At 37.7% G+C, this 21,004-nt stretch overlaps 1 protein-coding gene across 1 annotated transcript in view; it reads left to right on the top strand.

Annotated features, from left to right (window-relative positions):
* The window catches only part of cntn4 (contactin 4), a 133,237-nt gene that overhangs the window by 22,527 nt on the left and 89,706 nt on the right, over positions 1-21,004 (top strand). The gene's annotated exons all lie outside the window — the stretch shown is intronic.

Genomic DNA, 21,004 nt, shown 5'->3' with positions numbered 1-21,004 from the left:
TGTGTGTGTGTGTGCTTGAGCTATCACTCCTGTCTGTTAGCAGTTGATTTGTGCCTCCCACACTCCTGGTTCACCATGCATCCGGAATCTTAATTCCCTGCTCGTTGCCCCAGCTTATTCTACCATGATGATAGCAGCTAGCGCCCTTTACTTCTGTTCACGCTCTCTTGCACATTTTTCACCAAGCTGTTTTTGTGTGTGTGTGCCAGTGTGTGAATTTTGGATCCTGTTTCAGAACCATTTCTTCTTCACTTCAAGAGTTGCTGTGGAACAGTTTAAATGGGCTGTCTTTCCAGACAGGCTCTGTATTTTATTTATACAGGGTGATTACATATGTGTGAGTTTTAATTTTGCGAATATGGGGCCAGTGCATGAAAGGCAAAAAAAAAACTAATTCTCCAAACAAAAAGATTCTGAGAAGGAAACAGCACTAGAAACAGGAAGTAATTTAACAGACAAAAAACACGGTTCAAAATAAAATACATAATTAATTTACTTATTTATTTGTTTTGTCAACATGTTATTAAATTGTTGATTGGCTGAACACATTTAAACACGTCAAACCCAGAAACCTGGACTTTATAAATTTACTGACTAAACATGTACGAAGAGACATTAGGGAAACAGAGATGGGAAAAGAGGCCCACAGAAACAGCAGTTTGTGTCTTTGTGTTCAGCCAGGATCTTTGACTGTTTATAGTTATGAGGGTGGAATTGGGAGAGCATAGTTATAATTAATGAAAAGTAATGGCCATGTTCACAAATGAGGAGAAATGTGACACCATCATAGCGTCAGCATATTTGATGAAAAGGAGGAGGAGGTGAAGTTGGGTAGAATGGGTAACACTGTGGTGGTGTTGGTGAGAAGAAGAGGATTCTGATGATGTGATGTGTTGATGAGCTGAATACCACAGCTAGGACATAAAAGGCTGTCTGAGACATGAGCCCGTGTAAGCGTGAAAAACTGCAGTTCCCCTTGTGGCCTCTAGATGCTAGTTCAAAAAGTGAGTCAGTCCTTATATATGACCATGTTAAATTGTAACAGTTTATCCCCTGTTACAAAAAACACATTAATAAATACCCATTTTGTGACAACTTTACAGGGCAAACATTTTATAGAACTCACTGTAATTTTATTACAACTTAAACAATATATGCATGGGCCTAGAAGGCGCTATGCAGGTTTTCAAGTTGCTTGGCAGATCTGTCTTGGGACTTCTTCAGTATTTTAATGCGGTTAGGGTTAGGGTTGTTGATTTAGCCTGTCTCTGTGTTTACTGTCTCTTCTTGTACCTCGGACTGACCCGTCTGACCTTCTGTGGGGCTTTTACCATCTGCTGCATGGCTAGTTTTTCATATGATTCTGGCTGAGTCATCTGCTCTATGACTTTGGGACTGTTCAGATGGATCTAAAGATCTCAACAACATTGCACAGTACGTTAACACCAACCTTCAGAACATGTAAAACCAAGCATCAGGGTTTACGTATCATCGTTATCATCGAAACTGCACTTAGACTTACAATTGTAATATTTAATCACTTTATGTCTCACTGAAATTAAATCACTTGCACAAACAATATTCTGTTAAGAACACACATCTTGGTGCCAATAGTAAGCTATAATTGACTTACAGGGACCAGCATGTCAGCGTTTGGATGATCTGCAGGATGAAGTGTTGAAGGAAGCCTGGTTAGTAAAAGCTGTAAAAATGCAAATAATACATATATGTAGCTTTTTTTCTTTTCCAGAATTAGTAATATCTGAGGAAACATGGAAAGACAGTGATTACATTTCAATTCTTGTAAAACATCAATAACAAGTAAACAAAAGAAAACCTTCCTGTCTTTATGATTTATAGATTTATAACTGTGTTGAACAAAAACATGTTTGAGTTCTCTACTTGTACTCACGATTGTGCTGTTGCAATAGATGTGAAGTCACTTGCAGTGAAAAATGAACCCACAGTGACAGAAGTAGAAAAAAAAACACAAAGTGCAGCTTGGGGCTCTGAGGGTTCATAAAAGATATGTATCCATCAGCCTACCTTGAAAGATGTGTTAACTAATATGGCCACATCTGACTGTGTTTGGATATTTGTATCCAAAGTGCAGAATTTATATTTTTGTGCTTGTGCTCAATGTTTATTTCACTCAAAAGATTTTAGATTTGAACACAAGCTCTGACTAAGGTGACCTCAATCAGACATTTTTTTTTTCTCGACATTGCTGATGTATCTGTGAATGCCAACCAGTTGTGGATTTTTTTGGATAGTTGGGCCACTAATGCACTGTCATGGCTTTCTATTCAGCTACAAGGATGCATGCCATCCCTAATCCACAGCACCACATGTGGTACAGCCATTTGATACAGCTCTACAATGTACCCTTGTATTTTAATTAACCCTTTTTATCCACTTCAGATTTCCTCCTACTTTAAATGAAAGATTTCACATACGCACCAGGACAAGCAACAAGTATTTGGTTTAGTTTAAAAATGTTTGACAGTGTGTTGTGAACACGTTGCACATGTTGACTGTGGATAGAGCTGCTTGTTCTAACGCATATAAGGAAAAACTCCCCTCCAATGACACTGTTTGGCTTTTGTTTATTTCATCATTATTCAGCATCATGCTCTGTTTGTGTTAACATGTACTGAAAACAATGCAGTATTCAACTTCCCATGACCTGCTCCAATGAAAAACAAAACACATTGATGAGACAATGAAGCAGATTTTATTCATTTGTGCCCTGAAAGGAAGAGGATCTTCACCCTGATCATATCATTAACAGAATAGTGATGCTCTGTTTTTCTTACTACATCACCCCAATTTTTAACCTTTGGCACTGGTGCCTCCACAGCTGCCTGTGGAGATTATGTTGGATGATCTTTTATATTTAGATTGTAGAGTTATTTCAGGCTGCCTATATCATATGTAATGGACTTTGTTTATGGACCCTTTTTTTATTCTTCATTTCTTTTACTAATTATTTTTGTGTAGTTACTTTTGTACTATTTAGGGTTCTTTTCTGTCTGTTTTAAGATAAATCCGTTTGAACAACCTCCAGTAATGGATGCATTTAACACCTCAGTGTCAATAATCTCTTACAACATTGATTTTCTGTTCACATATGACCTTTTCTTATATACGGATTATATTGAAAGGGATATTAGATTAGCTCTCCGGTATTGAGCTTCTATTGGTCTTTGTTATTATTATTTCTAATATAGCTGTACAAAGGTTGTTCAATAATCCACCCTTTTTACAGCTGGGGTAGGAATCTAGGCAGCAAATACATCAACCCTTCACGTTTACACAGACTAAACTTAAGCCTCTGTGGGTTTTTTTGTTTTGTGGACATCATTAATGTAAACAAGGCATGCTTTTAATAGAGGCAGGGTGGCCAAATGTTCCTTTTTAATTGCACAAAGATTTGGTGTTGGGAAGAACGTTTGAGTTTCCTAAAATTAAAGGTAATTCTGACCCAGAAGAGCAGATGTCTGTCATCTTGCAGCTGTAATGTTGTCTTTGTATGTCCACAGGTCTGTTGCATGCAGCCAGGCAGGGGTGTGTTGGTATATCTATTTATCCATAAAATGTACATGGTTCGCTTTGGTTTAAAATCGTCAGTTTTTTGTCCTATTAATGGTCAATGTTAAAATCTAGACTGCAACATTCTGTGTTGACTGCAAAGTTGTTCCCAATAAAGTTGTCATGCATCAGATATGGTATCAGGAGGGTCATTTGCCACTTTGCCCATACCATAGAAATCAGTTGACCCACTTACCAAGCTTCCAGACCTCCTCTTTATAAGGTTTGTGTACTGTTACCTTCCTACTGCCTAATAGATACCGTAATGTTGTAAATATATGACAGCCTGATTATAAGAGGACCCCCCTCTTCAAAAATGTACTTTTGAAAAAAAATATTTTTTTCTTTTATGAAGAAAATGCCTCTTTGTATTTAAATTATGATAGTGTCATACATTACACTTCACCATTCTTCGACACCAGCCAAAGCTGGGCCTTATGCTGGATGATGGCTCTGGATATGGACGGCCCCTCAATTCTTTTTTTGGCTATATACTGACACAATTGTCTGTCTATGTCTTCAAAGCGGCTGCTTTAGGGCTGCAGTAACCTTTATTTAGACTGTTAGCATTGTTTAGACTTTTAGTCTTTGGGTTCACCACCGTCTAACATTACACCCTGACACACCATATCCGTTGCCTACTTGAGTGTTGTTTGATGATTCTGTGGTGTTTATTACTATGACCCTAAACTTTGCATCATTACCTCTCCTCAGTTGCTGGTTCCCCTCCCCGAATTTTGAACCACTGTTTCCAGCACGGTCATACTTAAAATCAGATGCACGCATATGCCATAAGAGGTATTAAAGAAATAAAAAAATAAACTAATTTGGTGGATATTATCCAGAAAGGATATGAAGCGTAAAGAATCAATCATGCAACAGATATTTATCCAAGGTGTGTGATACAAGTGACTAACAAATAGGGCAATTTAACAGATTATATCTACATTAGTTATAATAAATGATTCACGTTGTCGGCCTTGTTAATAGTTCATATGTAAAGATAACTGCCTCCAGCTTCCTGCTGATGTGAATAACTATGCTAATATGACAATGATCTCTCTGTGCAATACATTATTAAATATTTATTTTCATTTTAATTTATTTGAGTAATTATTACAAGGGTTCATATATAGATCATTGGGGACTATATATCCCATCTTTTTTTAGGTTTAGTCACCTGAGCACACATGCTTTTTTTTCAGCACTATATGATTTATGCTCATACTCACAATCTCTCCCGGGAACAGCCCAGTATGATCAAATTTGTGCATGTTAGCCATCCTGCTGCTCTGATGCTTTGCTCAAGAGTAGTTGCTGCTGAGGGTATGTGTGTGTGTATGTGTGTGTGCAGATTGAATCAGTTCAATCTTCTTACTTCCGCTGAGAGTATCTGCTGATATATATCTACCATCTGTGATATTCAGTGCATTGCAGGCTTTGTTTTATGGAACCCAAGAAGAATATTGTCGCTGAGGTAACAGCTAAATAAACACTAAACAGTATTTTGCAAGTCCATTTACTCACAGAAACAACAAAGATGTCAAAAACAGAAACCTGAGATAAGATAAGACTATTATTTATCCCTTCAGGATTATTTCATGTTTCAGAGGAACAGGATACAGCCTAAGAATAAATAACAAGAACTATTTGAATGAAATACAAATCAGACATAAAAGGAGCAATATATGTATATTGCACATGTATATATGTATCTCTTTTGATATATTCACTATGACTGCCTTATCTTAGACATTTAGTTATAAATATTATGCATATATAGCAATGTATGTAATATGTATATATATAGCAATGACAATATATATACATATACACACATCTATGCATATTATTTTTAAATCATATTCTCATGTGTCTCAGTCTGTTGTTATAAGGATTATGAGGAAGTCAGTGAGCCAATGGGAGGAGAAATAAAATCAGTATCACACCAGGCAAGAAAGATCTCTTTTTTATTAAAGAGTATTAGCATTTTTGAGTGAGTTAACATGATTAATTAGCATTCTAACACATACGTACAAGGTCGGAAAACAAACAAGTAGCCTAGTAACATTTGTTGATGAAGTAATTGTACCAGAGCAGAGGAGAATTGTAAACGAGCGACCATGTACAGACAGATATGACATGCTGTCATGTAAATAAGACAACATAATATAAGGCTATTTAGTTTGTTTAATAAAATAACAAGATAATGACCTGTAATTCTGCTATGATCTGATGCTACATAGAAAACAAAAGAATAAATAACATTTTCAAAGGGGGGGTGTGGGTGCTGTTTGGGGGTCGGAGCATTTCTTAGCTGCCATTTTGTTTTTTAGCTGTGATTTCAAACACAATAGAGTAGAAATGGAATTAATCTGTGATCCATGAAACAGCAAAAAGTTTTATGTGAAAATAATGTCAGTCACTGTGATTCTTAATAATCAGGATATTGTTTCTGAAAAGATATACTGACTGTTTTTCAGAAGGCTGAGCACCAGAAGCCAAACTGAGACTTCTCACAAATTTACATTTAATCATTTTATATCTGTACACCAGATGAAATGATAAACTATTATAATGGCCTCCCACATCTGTTTTCTACCAGGACCTTCTGACAACCCACACATGTCTACGCTTGTAGTTAGAGCTCTGTACGAATAACAATCCTTTGATTTGACTGTCTGTTACTCCCCACTGCACACTGTCTGTGTGTCTTTTGTTAAACTAATCAAAGGAATTTCACAGAAATTAATTGTTGTGCTGAATTAAAATAGATCAGGAAGACTAAAAAAAGGTGTTGCACAATACAAATAATAATAATAATGGAATCTAGTGTGTATATATTTCCACTGAATGTTATAAAAATGTGTCCAAAAAAGACTGGTGCATGTGAAATGGAGCCTTGCTGTTAAAACATATGCAATACATCAGTGTCTTGTCTAGACAGGGATTTTATCCAGCTCAGTGAACTACTGATGCACTGTGACAGAACTATATATTTTAATAGTCATATGGAAGTATGAAAGCTACATGCACATATTCCCCCCACCTTGAACCCACTTATGAAGTCTTTTGACTAGACGGCAAGCCTGCCAGCCACACAAGAAAGTAAATAGTCTTCAAGGTTCACGTGTTATAGCTGTATGTGTTCCACTTGCAGAGCCGTGTGTATTATCTCAGACAATCACAGAGGACACTATCTCTAATGAACTCCACACAGAGGCTCGGATGCACAAGATGTTTGATGTGCCTTCTCAGAAGATGTGCTATCTTTCGCTTTGCGGTTGAAGGCAGGTTGTTATGAGAGTTCAAGTCTGAGAGGGAGTTGATGAAAAGCTTATTTCACAAAGTGGACGCACTTAGGTGCTTCTCAACCCAGTTTTTAAAGTGTTATTTAGGCTGAGGCACGCTCTGTAAATTTATATACTGTCGCCTGCAGTTGGACCAGAGAATTTTTTAGTTTCTCTTTTAAACTGTCACTTGTCAGCATGGAAGTTGCTCTTTGACAGACCAAAGCGGCTCTACTGTGAATTCTCGCTGCAGTGTGGGAGATGAATAGAAGGCTGATATCCTCTTATTTGTAACCCTTGCCTGTCAGTTTAGCCACATTTTTTATGACTGCATATATTTATTTTTAGATCATTTTCTGTCACAGACCAGAGTAAAATAGATCACAATAACACACTCGGATACACTCATTGACCTGATTCAACATGTTAGACTGAGAGCTAAATGGTAACTGCAAGTTATCAAAAACAACCAGAGACCAAGATGGAGAGAGTGAGTGTCACCGCCATGTGTCTAACCTGAACTGTGCCTCTACAAACCATCTTTATTGTGGAAGACAGCCAATATGGTGGGGTGCTGCTGTGACAAATGCTTCCAACGGAATGTGCAACACGCAACGATAACAAACAGCCCCCAAAAACAAAGAGGTCAGCATTTTTTCCTCTTGAAATAATTGCTGCTACCCACCTATCTAGGGGACACAATGAATGCTTTAGCCAGAGTGCAAAAAAAGGCACAGCGGCCCAGCTGCAATCACCCCAGAGATCTATACAGCATAGCCCACACTCACCGTTCTTATAGGATGCACATCTTGATACAACTTGCCTGTCAAAGAGCAAACGTATCTCACTCAGACATAAGAAACATTGTCGCTGTAGGTCTCCCAATACGATTTTACTCCTCAAAACATTTTGGTATTTTTGACAGGTTCACCAATAGGTGAATGAGCCCACACTTGGTAAGCTTGTCTTGTTAAAGGCACAATAATAATTGAAGACAGCTCTATATATCCAAAAATTGTATCTAAGCAGAGTTAAAAACTAGCAAAACAGAAGAAACACTCATCCTCTCTTAAAACAGAGAGCCTCTTTGTGGTGGTCTTGATTTGTGTGAGTACAGTGAAGGAGCAGCGAGTTTTAGAGTGAAGATTTAATTACTGCCATACTCTCACATAAAAAAACAAAGATGTAAATGAAGTTTTCACATTACTAATAAAGAGCTAATTGGTCAGAGAGTGATGAACTCTAAATGGAACGACTTTAACAAAGCTACCAACTGAAAGAAAACAATCAGCTTCACTGTTATCATCGCTCTGATCCCTATAATTGTTAAGATGATTGTGTTATTATTATGGTGTCATTCAGATCACGAAAGTGATGAAGGTGAAGAAGTTGTAACAGGACATAGCAATTAGTCCGGCTCTGTGAGAATGAGGAGTTAGTGTGTGACATACATTAAAACTTTGTCTTAAAGAAAGCTTTCTGTTATTTATGTCTCTTCAGCTAATACTAATACTTTAGTATCTAAAATAACATCATTGATACAAGATGTTTTGGCGCTTTCATCAAGGGAACAAGATGTCAATCTTTTTAAATTGCTCACAAGACATATACAGATAGAGATGTGACATTTTTTCTACATGAATACTAAAACCTACTTTGGCCAACACGTACACTGACATCCCCAAAATCCTAAGCTTTATAAAACCATAATCCAAATTGTAGCCAGGCAGTATGTGGCACTGATGTGGTACCTGATTCTTCATTTGTGTCCTTGTCATCTTGTCAACTGTGTTTAAGCATTTTACAACATTTGGTGGGACCATGTCATAAGTGCAGCCAATGCAAGTCTTCATCTAAAATGCTCAGTGAGCAGCTTATGCAGCTCTTCTCACAGGCTGGGCGAGCACTAATGCTGAGACAGATACATAGCTGGGGGAACTGTGCAGCCATTTAGCCGTGTGTCACCCCAAGACTGGATTCACTCAGTGAGTCATAGCCTGCCCTGAGCAGGAAACAGTATGTTCTTGACCACTGCGAGCTTACTGTCATTGCAAATAGGGGAGAAAAAAGGACGATTTGCTGAAGTCATGGCAAAGGGTGTATAACATTTAAAGAGCAAGGTTAAAGCAGTATGCTGTATTAATCTTGTTATGTGAAATGAACAAGAACCCAGCTTGTGTACTTACTACATTTCTGAACTGCAACTCTTTTATTATGAAAATGATTTTTGAAATCCCATCTGTTTAGATTTATAAATTTAATTCTATTCAATAAAATGTATTTTCCCTAAGGGGCACTATAGAGCTGCACAATACACTAGAACATAACTGTTGTACATAATATAATTGGCCACTTAAATGGAACAACTACATGCTATGTAAGAGCATGCAATCCAGAACACTGAAGAATAATGTCATCTTGTTCTGCATCCTGTGGCTGCATGCATCCAGACATGAATTGTTTCTTGGTGGATCTTGCATGCAAATTCCTGTTAATTACCATTCTATATTTAGTTTGTAGGCCTTCTAGCAAAAACCCAGACTACTGTAACATAGTAAATATTGTACTCTATTTCTTTTTTTAAACATTTACACAAAAATTAGAAGACTCTCAGGCCAGGTGTTTACAGATAGATAGCTGGCTTGTTGGACTAATTGTGACATTTTAGTCGAGTGATCCTGGTGGAGGTGTTTGGTAAATTTTTACTCAAACACACAGTGAGAATGCTGCTCCATTTGGCCTGAAAGTAAATTATGAAGCAGCTGCACATCCAATAAGATCAAACTCCAGGGCTGAAGTGTTTCACAGCATCATGATTCCCACTTCTGCTGTGCTCCTGTGAAGTTGATCACTATCTGATGTGATATCAAACACATGAGCACACAGGTTCAGCAACAGGCGATCGTTTCCTGTTTGTGTTGGCGAAGGGTTATGAGCAAAAAGGGTATCATTACCTGTGCTTCAAAACATACTTTGAAAGTAATGAAGTCAGATGGCACTATCTACTCAGCACATTAAGTTATTGATGGCAACAGATGGCACTCTTTAGCATATCAAAGTGTCCCTCTTCTGCCAGTTTATAGTGATATTATTTGTGTTTATATTGGCTATGAACATTCTATTCGGTAGTAATGTTATCTGTGTAGAATTTACATTTCATCCGTTCTTTTTCAGCACTCAATGGCACGCTGAATGGAACAGAGCTATTGTAATTAATCAGTTATTAGTTGCACCTTTAAAAAAGCTCCAACAAGCAGAGTCAGTGTTTCTGTTGTAGAAACTGTGATTTTCATGTAATAAAAACAATCAACCCCACTTGACACTGAATGAGGTGCGTTCAAACTGAACAGGATTACATTTTTAATTGCATTTGAGTATTTGACACGCACATGCAGCATTTAGAGGACTTGACTTGGAGGACTGCTGCCTCTTCGAAGTCAGCCAGTAGTGAATGGACTAATTAGCCATGTGGCACTGTGCCTTGTTTCCTCAGCCAGTAATCTAGAATTATAATCCTCTCTTGATGAAGGAGTTAGTAACTGTGTACCTGCTACCCACTTCAGCAGACACTGAGAACAGATATGTCCAGTTCTATTGTATTGCTACAGCAAACTTTGGCTGAACTCACTGTATTGCATTATAGCATTAATGGGTGGTAATATGAAGCTCAGTTGCTGCCATATTGTTTTATATACTTCATATACTCTTTTTTGTAGTTAAGTGATATCTAATGTGACAGGACAATTTAGACTGTGGAATCTGAAAAGGTTCTGATACCAAATCTGTTAGTTTCTTTTTAAAGATAAGCTGTTAACTAGTTTGGCATAAAACAATAAAACATTTGAACTGTTAGACTGTTTGGAACTTATATGGCTTCTACCATATGTGAAACAGTCAAATGAAACTAACACACCCATAGCTTTCTATTGGCATCCAATGATGGTGTGAAATTCATCCTTTTGGGGTAACACATTATGAGGAACAGTGTCAAGTTTGTGAGAGTCTTTTTACACTGTGCTGCCTCTGGTTTCCTTTTCTTTGATATAAAACATTTTTTAGACCTAAAGACAAACAATCCATCACTGTGACAACTGTGTCAGCTTTTATCTGTATCTGAAAATTATCGTGCCTTTAATGCTATGAAGAATTTCCAAGTTATAATGTGACTATGGCAGGAACAGAAGCTCACAGGATGGATGACATATCTCGGGAAAGTAAAGATTTCACAAAGTTTAAAAACGGAGTGAAAAAATGAAATACAAAGACAATTGTATGGACAGTGAGGTTAGCATTTGCTAACATTTTAGCATTTTACATTTATTTACATTTATTCTTCATAGTCTACCAAATCCAAATAGAAGTAGCTGCTTTTCATTAGAAGCTAACTGTTTTTATAGTGCTATGATTTGTTTAGAGAATGTCCACCTTTCTCGACAGTCAATCCTGTGAATTAATACTGTTGACTAACTAAAGGACATGTAGCATCTGTCAAGGCAGCAGCACTCCTGGATGATGCAATAACTGCCACCCAGAATGATGCACTCCTAATGCGTCTCCATAATCATGGTCATTGCCCATGAAGGGCATTTCTTAGGTTGACGTGCATGTCAGATGGCCTTATATGTCAAGGTCTCCCCTAGCAGTGCTGCTCCGATGTCTTCAGGCCATTTTACAGTGACAGGATGAACACTGACCTGTGTCCTTCCACTGGGTGAGCAGCCTGCAGTGAGCCTGTTGGTGCCAGGCCAGCTGAGCTGTGCTGCTAGGCAGACTCTGTGGCCCTTTGCCCCTGGGTCTGTGTCCATGCGCACCTCCAAACCCAGCCCAGCTGTCCCCACTTTATTATGTGCTGATTAGAAGGAGATTACTCCATGAGGTAGTTTTGATCACCTAATTTGCAGCACTGCTTAAAGAGACTACAACATTTCACTGAAAACTGGTCACATTTTTGCAAATTTGTATCCAAGAACTCCACTATTCAACTATATGACTCACTCAGGTTTTCATCGTTTTAAACATTGTTCTCTGGCCTATTAAGGCTTTCATTAGGGTTGAGATCTGCTTGATGACTGCATTAGTGAGAGCTCAGCTGTAGCCCATGGTATTAAAGCGCATGTCTGACTAACCTGGAGCAGGCGTCTCTAGGTGCACTCACCTGCTCTTCCTCAGGAGTAGCAATTATGTCAAGAAAAGGGAGGGGAAGCATCCCCAGATGGCCTCTGAGCCGAGCTCTTGCTAATTGGCAGTGTTAGGGATTCAGAACAGATTCAAGAGCAAGTGCTTTCCTCTCCTCCTCTCCACTGCCCCCAACATCTTTGTTTTCTTTTGTTTTGCTTTGTCAACTCTTGGCTTTTGATATGCATATCAATACATGTTTTATTCATGGCCTTTTGGAGTAAAATCAGTCAAGATCACCTTGCTGTTGTCTGCAGGCATGAGAACTGTACGTGTGCTCCGAGTTGCCATTTCAAAGCTAATTCTGTGACGCTGCTTCACACTCATGCAACCCAAAGAAATGAATGATTTATGTGACTGTCACTATGAGGGTGCAGCACAACTCAGACAGTACATCCCACATCACTCTTTCAGCCTTCTGACAGCTTGTTTTTTTTTTTTTTTTTAACAAGACAGCGATGCTAATTGAGTGGCTGGAAAAGAACACTGATGAGATGTTTTTGGCACGAACAGGGTATGATAGAGAGACGAGGGGCTGAGCTGGAGGGGTTTACTACCTACATCCCAAAGGGCAACTATGCAGTTCCTGTTTCACAAGAGCAGAAGCTTCATGTTAATCATAATGCTAGAGATCTGATCTTTAATTAAAATTTTCTTTCATTGCAGTCATGTCAGTGTTCATTAAATCTCAAGATCCAACATTGGTGGAGGTCATATCTGTGCTATCAGTTTGTGTGTGTGTGTGTGTTACAGCACTTTTTGCAAGGCAATATGAAGTTTGTCTGATTATCAGTTAAGCTGTGATCAGATTAAGGATATACTTCTGTTTCATGGCGATATTGACCCTCTTCCATGGACTTTAGAAGAACCAGGCTGGAAATGTAAAACTAAAAAAGAGTTACGCTTTTAGTAATGCCAGTACACAGCAAATGAGACACAATTCATATTCTTTGAACATCAGTAATGCAAGTTTACAGTTTGGTTTCAGGGTGGCAGCTGTCAATGCTGCTCAGTAAAGTAAACAGAGCAGGATTTAAATATACAGTGAGACTCACAAAGGTCAAAGGTCAGGAAGTTCAGATAGATTATAGGACTGCACTTGAAAATGGTAAACTGCTGTTGCTTTAAGGATAAACATATCAGGGTGAAAAAAGGTCACAACAAAACATCAACTTTAAAATATTGATTGATTTTTTTTTTCACTAGATGGAATATATACTGCAGCAAAAGGAATTTAATAGGGACATTAGTTCAAATTGCAGGGCAACTGTGATGGCAACAATTTTGAAACTTGATTATTATTTTCATTTCTTTCTAAATATTAGTGCATAACCTCCAGTAAGAGTGTGGTAAGCTTCCAGCTATACGTTTGTATCATGGTAATATAACTAAACTCTGTAAAATGGTTAAACACCGTAAAATGACTAGCAGTTCTAAAGCCCCCAATTGATCAATTATCTGACCTTGGTTTCATAGAATTTGTTGTCTATGGACACAGCCATGCTAGCTTGTCTCAGCAACTTTATTTATTCATGCTAAGCTAACTGCAGTTGTTCCATATTATTGTCAAAAAGGAAATGAGTATAGTGTATTTTATGCATTGTTCACCTATAACAATGAAGCAAGTTTTCTGATGAATTGTTGACATATTAGAAACTTATAGGGAGCAGTAGTATAAAACAGCCACCTGAGAGGCAGTGGGAACACAGTCATTGTGCCATTGTGTAGGGCAGCTACAATCAGTCTCTTTCTGATAGGACATGTGGAGCTAAGGCCTTTCCTTTGTTGTATTATGCTGCCTAGATGCTATGCTGGTGTTACATCATACGTGCTAATGCTTGTATACTCATTTGTCACTTCACTGGGGAATACAGGCACCCCAAAGAGGGCTGCGACTTGTCTGAGTGGAAAAAAAAAACATGAGACCAATTAAACCGTTCACATGCATATAGCCATTAGAGAATAAAGGTGTAAGAAAATATGATTTATTTCTGTCATGTAAACCTCTTTATGGTATGTTACTGAAGAGTAGTTTCTTAATGCTGAATGGCTCAGTGTTTGCATTGCAGACTGTGCAGTAAGCTTTAAAATGGCCACATTAGAGTGCCATGCTGTTGACTAACCATGCACAATAAATTTATAGCATGCCTAATGGTGTTGGCAGAAGAGCTGTGGTGGTGGGCAATACAAACAAAAAGTGTTTAGAAGCAGTCATGTCATAGTGTTCTGTGTTCCCAGCACAAACAGTACTTATAGGGATTATGTAGGAAAGCATGAGTCAGGAGTTTCTTCTGATTGTATTCATCTTACTGTAGGAATAATATACTGCATTCATCCTTTTTTCTCTGTATGTTCAATTCGTATTTCTGAAGATAAAAATGTGGTAATCAAATTGTAGAAATGGCAGCTTTATGTTCTTTATTCTGTAAATTGTTCGGACCTACAGGCCAGTTTTTTGGGACACTTATTTGGTCCTTTTCCTGCTAATTTACCTATAGCAAACAATAAAAACTGCTGGCTATGTCAGATTTCACACACGGTGAACTCTGACAAGGGTGTCCTGAAATTTTCTTTCCTAGAACAGTGTGCACCTCATGTCCATGGGCATTCTATTGTGGCAAAACCTTTCCAAACGGGTCAGAGTGAGCGCATGTAGACAGATCAGGACAGCCAAATCAGAACTGTTTTCAGGCTGTTAATCTTCTCCTTTACGCCCAGCTTAATCGAGGTACAGCGCAGTCTGCCCAAAAATATCTCTCTTCAAGCTCTTAGGAGATCTGTACAGATACTGTGTGAATAGCTGTTTGATTGTGGCATTGTTGGATGACATTAAAACCTGCCAGCCCTCAGTGGATTAGTTTCAAAGACCCAGAACACACAAGGCTCTAGCAGTAAGCAGTGGAGTGGGGGGCTCTAAGAACACAGGGAGGGTTGTTTTGCAGAGGAACATTTACCACTGGATCATGGCTAGAATGATGCAGTTTACAGTTAAACACAGACAAACATTTAAATGATCAAAATATTTTTAAGAGAAAATTTGTGTTCAAAAGAATATGTGAACATTCTTCACTGTATATATATATATATATATATATTATTAAATATCAACTATAATAGAAATGTAATAGCAAAAAAATGCATCTACGTACAAACAAAGAATCTTGAGGTCGATGTTGTTAAAATGGCAACATAAAATTCTGTGTATCAATCGTTATTGTTTTAATGTCTTAGATGTTTGAGGATTCATTCAGTAGGTACGGTTCTCTCTTTCAAATTGTTATAGCTTGTGGTGGTCTGTGTAAGAGTGTGTGCTGTTCCACTTGTCAGATGAGGTATTTTCCAAATTTGTTTTGCGCCAGTTCTTTTCATGTCTGTTAACAGCTGATAAAGGTTGAAATGTGTACATCAAGCCCTAATTGTACAGTTTCATTTGACTTGTTGTAGGGGGTGTGTCACTTCTGTCTATTTGCAATTAAAGAGGTTTTGGATTCTCTTTGAGGTCCAAGTCAATCAGTGAAAACAGCAGAATACTTGGTTGTTTCTTTTTAATTAAACTGATTTCACAATTGTTAATCTATTAAAAAGTGCAGTGAGTCCTGGACATTTATGATTAGAGAAATGCAGAAATAACAGGCCAGAAACCTGAAAAATCCAGATTTCATATTGACTTTTTCTCTCAAATATTATTCCATATTCTATAAAATACTGTATAAAAGAGTGTGTGAGAATAATTAGCACCTGTAGGTATACCAAAATAAATACAGAAGCTGTGTATGATACATTTAAATGAGAGAATGAATTCTCCGACTGCTACAGAGATAAGTGAGGACGGTAAAGATCAAAGACTTTTCCTACATCTGAACACATTTTTCATCCCATTTAGGATTTAAAAAAATCTTTGAATGTCATCGTAATGTAGGCAATAGCCAATTTCCACAGTGCTGGTACTATTCCCTGTGGCAGTAACCTGGTGCTTTGGGCTGACGTGTTTCTCCCACAGAGTCGCATGTAGATGAATCAGGTTGTAACGGTGAGTGGAAGAACAGCCAGTTGCAGGTGTGTGAGGTCTACAGGGAGGCCCGTAAAGGGACCTGAGTGTTAGAAAAACATAGTTTTAGGATTTTAATGGTGACCTACTTCTCTTCCACGAGTAACATTTCTGTCTCATACCTACTCGCATATAAGGGAATGCACAAGTTAGTGAGTATGAAAGGTGTTTGTGTGTGTGTGTACATTTAATCATTCAGAGGTAAACATAAGTCTCTGGGTGAACATCTGTGCACTCAGGGACCTGTTGTGTCCTCGTGGATTTATCCATATGACCATTAGCTGTAACATCACAATGCACTGGAACACCAAAAAGGTGACTGTGGGCTAACATCCTCTGTTCTCTCTGCTTCCTCCTGGCATTTGATGCCCTTCATCTCATTTAGTATAGCTACTGAGGAGGAAAAAATGAGCTCCTTCAGCTTACTATTATTATTACAGTTTTATTATTACACTTATATGGTACTCAAATGCAGTCGAGGATGTACAGCTGTTTTAGTGTCTGAATAAAAGGGACTTGCCTGCCCACTGTTGCTCGAGGGCGAATTGTTGCCTGTTTTTCTCTGTTAATATTACGAGGTCTTGACCTTGCTGTTATAGTGCCCTGAGATGACGTTATCCCCTAGCATTATATAAACTTAATTGAATAAAATGTCAGTTAGCTTAGCTTGGTCGGTTAGGGGACAATAAGTCCACACAGTTTCTGTGTACATGTCTGTGCAATCAAATCTTGTGTCCCAGTTTTTTGTTGTTGTTGTTTGAATCTGCTACTGTAACCTCCATTTTGAATTGTCAGTATGGTATTGGGAATGGTCAATACACAAATTTGTTAAATTTCAAAGCTCTTCCATGTTCCACCTGGCTTGCTCGAGCAGATCTGACTCTGGTTCCAGTGGAATGTATTGTGTCCAACTTAACTGTCCATCCAAACATCCAAATTTCTAACTTAATTAATCAATTAAGTTAGAAATAATTTGAACAAATCTACAGATTTTCTGCATGATCAAATACAGCTACATCTATATATGCATAGAAATATGTTTTTTACTAATGTATTGAACATAAGAACACCCCAGTGTGTGCATGTAATGCCTGAGTTGCTGTCATGCATTAGCCGGCAACAAGATAAGTAGGTCTCATAAACAATAAATGCAAAATTCAAATAAAAAGGATATTTGCTGATGTTTACTTAACATATGATATATTTGATTTGTAAAAATAAACGTGGTGGAAATGTTTGCACAGATGGTTTCACTGATATCTTCACAGCAGTTTCCTATAACAGCTGATTTATGAGTAATAAAGATATTAATCTTCATTTGAATAAAATGAGTGATGTAGGACTTTTGTCACTTTATCAGCTGACATAAAATGCTGTTTTTTATTCTGATAAGTGTGGATTGATGGAGTTGTTGTAGCCTGTTAGGGACATCTTTTTCACAGCTGGATTTTTGCTGTGATTTTTATGTATTCAGTCATTTCATATGCATATGTCTTTTTGTAGTGATGGATAAAAAAAATGTGCATCTGACATTTTATACTTTCAAAATTGCAGCTAATAGTGGACATACAACTAGATTTATTAAACCTTAACATTCGAAAATTGGATTTTAACTATGGCAGTTGTATTACCCTTATTTTTCCTGCAAATTGTGCATTGTAGCCTTTTGGAAATAAACACACTGTCACTTTTGTACTATTTACTATTTTGTCCATAAACGTATGAATTGGCAGAAGACAAACTAGGCTGCAGCCAAAATATTGTAGAAGATAGGACTTGTGTCCTTGAACGACCTGAGTAATTACCAAATGATGATCTGGAAACAACTAGCTCATGCCAGAAATAATCAGAAGAGAGAAGATGAGCAAGATTTTGCTGTATTGTTTTTTTAAATCCTCATTTCAAGGGCTTTCGGTTAATGGCTGAAAGGCATTTCTGAGATAAAGCAAGCTGCTTTCTCTATATTTGTAAGTCATTATTCCAATTTACAAAAATTTAGGATGTCTCATTAAAATTACAAAAAACACAGTGTGTGGTCATTTGTCACACTACACTGTACTGTGTGAAGATAATAAATCTGTGTGTTTTTTTCCCCACTATATTCCAAAAATCAATATATAAATAAATAATAAATAAATAAATATATTCCAAATAGTAGAAACTTTTCTTATAATGTCGTACTCTACAGACTAAGAAACATGCAGGTTGCGTGTTTGTCAGGGGGTGATACATTAAATGTGTTCAGTCAGTTTTGCATAAAAAAGAACAGCTTACCCTACACTAAAATTAGCATGCAGTCTGAAAGCTGCTGTGGGGATTGGAAGCATTCTCTGTTGCTGTAAAAATGTGAGGTGTGCAGGGAAACATTGTCTTGAATTAGATTGCCTGTTGAGCAGTTGTTTGAATTATGCATTACCCTGTGCATGTCATTGTATGCAACTGTGCATAGATGTGTCACTACATTCACAACAGTGCTGGAGAGTTCTGTGTTGCTTAGGTTTGTGTAGTTTGAAGATAAAATAAACAGTTTTAATTTCCAGTATAGGAGCTGCATGAAAAAAAGATGTTTAACACTTGAACCGCACTATATTTTTTTTTAAACTACTGTAGTTTAAAAAGGATCATTCTCATTTATGGAGGTGAAAAAGAAATAACAAGGATCAGATGAAACATTGTGTTTCCTTAAAGAACACCTACATGTTTCATATGCATCCTGTCCTTACATGTAGAGGGAGTTTGTCAATAGGAAATTTTAACCTGACAACTGCTCCATATGAAGGGTCAAGAAGACCATAGGGATTGTGCTAGTGTGTTACAGTGTGTGCTAAGTAAAATATGTACTCTGCTTTTAAATACACACTCACACAATTCTTAGCACATAAGCAATATAAGTGAATTATACAGTATGGAGACCAGTTACTATGTTAGAGCAGTTATTTCTTATCTTGTTAAGTGGACTCTGAATGATGTTCAAACACAGCTTGAATGGAGACAACAGCATTTGTTGCTGAGATGGAGAGAAAAACAGTCGTTGAGTTTGATGTTTGATGATAGGGGAAAAAAAGCATAAATGTAACTGCGTGTGGAAACAAAAGTGAAGTGTGATGGTTTCTCAAGCACTTAACAAATTGACCATTTCACAAATGCACACAAACCTCAGCCTCTTGCATGAGGTCAGGAGAAACGTCATAGCCGTCCTTTACCACCTCACCTCCTTATATAGACTTATTTGTGGCTCTATAGTCATGGACATCAGACCCATGGCCAGATAATGTCAGTCACATGGCCATGAAAATACCTGTCCTCCTGGCCATGTGGCAAAAACGTGACCATCTGTTGTTTGTGTGGTTGGTGAAAATTGACCAAATGTGCTGTTCATGCGTGAGCGTCTGTTGATTTTTACAGCTGGTTCGTTGTCTAAAAACCAAGCAATCTAACCAGATGTTACCTGGTTACCTTAATGCAACTTTGTGAGAACACAACATCACACAGTAATCTATCAGATTGTAAGTTTGAGCTGGTCAAACTCCAATGATGCAGACAGTCAGTGTTCTGTAAGGATCCAAGGAGATGGCCAACACAGCCTGCTCTATTCTCACATTTAACAAACTGTATTCCTTTTTTTCACTTAAGCTTCTTTTTATTGGTTTCCTTCAGTTGTTCTTTTCTGCAACTTGCAGCACCTTGAAGTCCCGGTTCACACAGTCTCCTCCATCAGTTGGTGTTTAGATGGGTCTTTCTGGGAAGAAGAAAAAACCTTAAGCGCTGTTAAATGACCATTTCTGAGCCTGGTAACTTGAAGTGAAGCTCTCCTCTGTAGCAACTCTATCCTGGACCAGTCCTCATGAGATCTGGTTTCATCACACGTTTGATGGGTGTTGTGCTTGAAGAAACTGAAGACTTTTTCAGACTGGCTGACCTTCCTGTCCTCAAGTAATTATAGGCTGTTTTTCTGTAGTTTTTCCACATAAGACGCATTACTGAAATGCATGAACACGCCAAATACACTAAGAGAACAGGAGATTCCACCTTTTAATGTACAAAAAATGGCTATTTTGACAAATTAATAAATATGTGTTATTTCATACTTTTGATGTCTTTAGTATTGGTCTCAAATATGGAACTGGTATCAGCTCTTGTTCGTCCTTTACCTGTGCATCTAGCAGTCCATCACTTCCATTTAAGTCTCCCTCCACCTCTCACAGTTCAGGCTCATTAATGAGGTAACTTCCTAGTCAGGAGAGGCTATATGAGACCATATTTTACTCATGGATAAGCATAGAAACCCAATAAGGAAGGAGAAAGAGCAAAAAAATGTTCTTGACTTCCTGATAATATATTAATGTCATCACCTGGCTCTAAGTCCTACACTGATGCAGGCTGTCTGAATATTGTAGAGCTCATTATCCACAGTGAGAACAGCAGCAGGCACATCTCACCGTCTGCTGTAGGTTGAGACCATGTCATTATATAATGCTTGATATCCTGATTTCACCGCCCAGACACACACCATCTCCACTTACATATACGTCTGTGACAGGTTGTGATTCAAGTAATTAGACCAGCTTTTTAAACATGTTAGGGTCCCGTAGTGATTTTCACTTTATTAAGTTATACTAGGATGACTGAACCCCGAACAGCATCATCAACTGACCAACACCAGTTTTAATGAAGCTTCAAAATATCAGACTGTTAAGCTAAAAAAAATGTGTGATTTCTGTAATCATGAAAAAACTAAAATTTAATATGGGAGTTCATGACATTAATAGGTTGAGAACCGAATATGGGTTTAAAATTACATTTAGGGCAAGTATTGGTAGTCCATCATCACAGTTATTTTTTCTGCTTTAATTCATAGTACTTTTTATCGACAACACATTAAACGTATATGTTACACAGG

The sequence above is a fragment of the Parambassis ranga genome, chromosome 5, assembly GCF_900634625.1.
Source record: "Parambassis ranga chromosome 5, fParRan2.1, whole genome shotgun sequence".
NCBI classification, from domain to species: domain Eukaryota; kingdom Metazoa; phylum Chordata; class Actinopteri; family Ambassidae; genus Parambassis; species Parambassis ranga.
Note: the sequence above shows the minus strand (reverse complement) of the source record. Positions and strands in the feature narration are given on the sequence as shown.